This window comes from Pteropus alecto, unplaced genomic scaffold (assembly GCF_000325575.1).
Source record: "Pteropus alecto unplaced genomic scaffold, ASM32557v1 scaffold24, whole genome shotgun sequence".
Lineage (NCBI taxonomy): Eukaryota > Metazoa > Chordata > Mammalia > Chiroptera > Pteropodidae > Pteropus > Pteropus alecto.
In genome coordinates this window covers 26,237,988-26,242,752 of record NW_006439192.1, presented here as the reverse complement: position 1 = coordinate 26,242,752, position 4,765 = coordinate 26,237,988, and the positions used below count along the sequence as shown (strand labels likewise).

The 4,765-nt window shown below is 35.6% G+C and overlaps 1 pseudogene; it reads right to left on the bottom strand.

Annotated features, from left to right (window-relative positions):
- Positions 1-778: 778 nt before the first annotated feature.
- Positions 779-2,139, bottom strand: LOC102890506 (annotated as a pseudogene).
- Positions 2,140-4,765: the final 2,626 nt, after the last annotated feature.

The window sequence follows — 4,765 nt, the reverse complement described above, 5'->3', positions numbered from 1 at the left end:
TCTCCCTTAGGGTATCCTTTCCCATTAGAGGATTATTTCACCATCACATTGATATCTTATTTTTGCCAGCAGTTTCTTTATCAAGCCTTTTTTTTTTTGGCTTCCATAAAACTTGCATTGTTCCAGATGGGAGCTGCTCTTTTAGCCTGAGCCCCAGAATGACAGCAAAAGGAAGCAGAGCAAGAGCTGACTTGGACGGCTATGTGATGTGAGTGACAAATACATGCATGTTATTATTGTAAGCCATTGAAATGTTGGTGTAATTTTTATCCCTAAATAAAATCTTAACAAGGTAGAAATTAGTACTTAATTAACTTTGGAAATGAATCTTTAAAGTACAATTTAGAAATCTAATAATTGTCTTTCCTACTATCTGATACTTATCTTTAGCTATGCAACTAAGATATACATTTATACAGTTGCATATAAACAAGTATCAGTTCAATTCTTTAGACTGAGTACTCTGAGTAAATCCACAGTTCTTTCCTAATATTTGATTTTTTTTCTCATTAAACTTTGTTTTAATGGGTCTCAAAATTCTGTGACAGATTTTTGGTTAAGTTGTTTCTATTAAAAAGTACTAACTTAAAACTGCCACACACACAATAAAAAACAAATGGTCCACAACACATTCTTTTCTTTTGAAAGTTTTATGATGCATTATTATCATTAACTGATCTTTTACTATTAAGCTTAAATGGCCAATTAAGACAATTAGTTTTGAGACTATTCTTCTACTACTGATTAAGACTGGGGTGGAAGGTATTGAGGATAATATTCATGTAGCCTTCCCACCTTTCTGGGCACACTTGGTGACCTTATCAGATCCAGCTGTCTTCTTGTCTACTACTTTGATGATCCCCACAGTAACCGTTTGTCTCCTGTCACAAAAAGCAAAACAGCTCAGAGGAGGATGGTCAGAGAAGCTCTCTACACACATGGGCTTGCCAGGAACCTGGCAGCATTACCAGATTTCAAAAACTTGGGCCGTCTTCTAGCTTTTTCCCAGAGCAATGATCAATCTTCTCCTTCAGCTCAGAAAATTTGCAAGTGAGCTGTGTGACAATCCAGCACAGGTGCACATCTGGCACTGATTTGGCCTAGATAATTTGGGGTAATCACCTGAGCCGTGAAGCCAGCTGCTTCCATTGGTGGGTCATTTTTCTTTCACCAGTCACATTGCCATGATGAATATCTTTGACAGACACATTCTTGAAGCCCACATTGTCCCCAGAAAGAGCTTTACTCAAAGCTTCATGGTACATTTCAACAGACTTCAGTTGTAATGTCAATTGGAGCAAAAGTGACTACCATGCCAAGTTTGAGACCATCAGTCTCCACTCAGCTCACAGGGACAGTACCAATACCATCAATTGTGTAGACATCCTGGAGGGGTAAACACAAATGCTTGTCAATTGTACAGATTGGTGGCAGGATGTAATCCAGAACTTCAAGCAGCATGGTTCCACTGGCTCTGCCATCTTTACAGGTGACCTTCCATCCCTTGAACCAAGGCATGTTAGCACTTGGCTCCAGCATGTTGTCACCATTCCAACCAGAAATTGGTACGAATGCTACTGTGTTAGGGTTGTAGCCAATTTTATTAATGTAGGTGCTGAATTCCTTAATGATTTTTTCGTCTCTCTTCTGGCTGTAAGGCAGCTCAATGGAATCCATCTCGTTAACACCAACAATTAGTTGTTTCACACCCACTGTGTAAGCCAGAAAGGTATGCTCACAGGTCTGCCCATTCTCAGAGATATCTGCTTCAAATTTACCAACACCAGTAGCAACAATCAGGAAAACACAGTCAGCTTGAGATGTGCCTGTAATCATGTTTTTAATAAAATTTGTATGTTCAGGGACATCAATGACGGTCTCATAATACTTGCTGCTCTTGACTTCCCACAGGGAGATGTCAGTGGTGATACCAGGTTCACATTCAGTTTTCAGTTTATCTAAAGCCCAGGAATCCCTAAATGAGCCCTTTCCCATCCCAGCAGCCTCCTTCTCAAATTTTTGGATGGCTCTTTTGTCGATCCCAACACATTTGTAGATCAGATGACCAGTAGTGGTAGATTTGCCCCAATCTATGTGTCCAATGACGATGATGTTGATACGAGTCTGTTCCTTTCCCATTTTGGCTTAGATTTAGCAAAGGTTTTCGTGACACCTGTGTTTTGGTGGCAAATCCATTGTGAAAGCCCTAATATTTGATTTTTAACTGAAACATAATATATGTGATTTGAGATTTAGATATTTTATGTTAGAGTCTTTACTTTTTCTATCTTAATGAGATCTTAAACAATTTCAAAAGAATCTTTATTATTATAAGTAGCATATTTATTTTATGTGTTAAATCCAATATACTTTGAATTTTCTTTTTTATTTTATTAAATTTATTGGGGTGACATTGGTTAATAAAATTATATAAGTTCCTGGTGAACATACAATGCAATGTACAGGTGATATATTATTGAATTATACACTTGAAGCCTATTTGATTTTATTAATCAATGTTACCCCAATAACTTTAATAAAAAAAAAACTTAGATAAAGATAATTCACATTTTTTCATTTCAAAATGTGAGAATTTGAGATGATCAAAGAAAATAAAAGAATGATTTCCTTTCATTAAAAAAGGTAGAAAAATTATATGTTTTAAGTGTACAATTCAATAATATGTCATATGTATATTGCATTGTATGTTCACTACCTAAAGTTAAATTTCCTTTCATCACCATACATTCGACCCCCTTTACCCTTATTTATCTTACTCTTCCCCCCATATCTCTCTTGTAACTGCTAAACTGTTATCTGTGTCCACAAGTCTCTATTTTTCTTGTTCTTTTGTTGCTTTCAGTTTTATATCCCACATATAAATGAAATCATACAGTTCTCAACTTTTTCTGTCTGATTTCGCTCAGCATGATAATCTCAGATTCCATTTATGTTGTCGCAAATGGCAGTATTTCATTTTTTCTTATGGCTGAGTAATATTCCATTTTATATATGCACCACATCTTCTTTATCCAGTATCTATTGAAGAGTACTTCTTTAGATTTTTTTACATATAATTTCCTAGAAAAAATTTCGTAGGGTTTTTACACCTTTTTACTATATTGTGTGTGTGTGTGTGTGTGTGTGTGTGTGTGTGATATTCTGTTGAGACATATAGCTCTTAGCACACTATTCAGAGGAGATGCTAAATAATAAAATTATATAATACTTTTTTTAAAAAAAAAACTACAGCCTTGTATCTTGATAACACTATGTGTTGAGATAGTATGCAGAAGATAGAGGCTGCTAATAAGGATAGATTGGACTCTTTTACTTCTGGAGAATTTAAAATATAACTTCAATTATGGCCAAGTATATTTCTTCTATGATTAAAAAAGCATAAGTCTCCCTTAAGAATCCATGAAGTGTGGAATGGGAGAAAGTTCTTACTGACAGTGCTCCCAAGTACTCAGAAGTAATTGTATGACAGAAAAATATCTGCATCTGACTCAGCATTAGGAAAAGCTTTGCAAACAACTCATAATACCAAAGGAAACTTGTACTATCAAGAGTGACCTCGTTATATAAGATCTTGTTGTCTGGAAACATAATGCCACTGATATTACAAGTGAATTTCACCCAAGATATTGCTACTGTTGTCCTCGAGGAACTGGTAGAATATTAATCTTTTATATGATATGAAACAACACATATCTCTAAATAAAAATACAGAGGTCCTTTATGACCTTTTTCTATTGACGTGAGGTAATGTAAGTGCATCCAGTCCAGATTTCCTTTAAAGTGGGTCATGTGTTTTAGAAAGGCATGTCAAAATTATGAACAACTGTAGTTTCAGTACTGGAAGGACCATCCATAATATCATTTTCCTTAGCCTAGATAGAAAAATTAATGTGATGTTTAAAAGAATATTTACTTACTCAACTGGGTTTGTCTGCTCAGTTTTAAAATCATAAGTGCCTCTTGAGCTTTTCTGCCCACTGATTTTCAGTTCAACTGACATTTTAACTGATAATCAAATCCTATGTTTACCCTTTGATGGTGTTTATGTGTAATGGAAATTAACACAAAACAACTTAAAAACAGCTTAAGGAAAGTAATGGGGCTTAATGATAACTTATGTGGGAAATCTAACTCTTACTCGGAGGGTAAGGATATCTGGGAAAGATGTTTTTTTGCTATTAAACAACAACAACAAAAAGCTATCTTGGATTTTCACCTTTGAGGAGAATGTAGAGGGGATAATAATCTCTCCCAGTATCCCCAGCACACAGTCACATTACACTGAGACAGGGAAAAGCACTAGATTTTCATGCCAAAACTTATTCTCATCAAGTCTTTGAGTTATAAGTTCTCCAAAAGGGTATATTTTATTTAACCTATCTCCATGAACAATTTTAAATTCCCTACTTAACTCAATCTAAGTCTTCCTTTCACCCCACCTCCGATTTGATCAATTTCCCCATCAATTCCCTAATACAGAGTTTTCTGCTTGTGCTCCCTATATCACCGTTGAATAGGTTTTGGAAAAGAGTCAACATTCTCTTTGCTCTCCACTACACTTTCCTTTACATAACTTTGCCTGATGATTAGCTGCCCCCTACTCGTAGTCTAGGATTTTCATGCCTTTTTATTATACTTTTTGTAATTTTTCAACTGCTAAAGTGTTTCTCATCATGACCGTGAGGAGTGCCCAGAAGAGGGGACACCATTTTCTCTTCTCTCCATTCTCATAGGTCACTCTTTC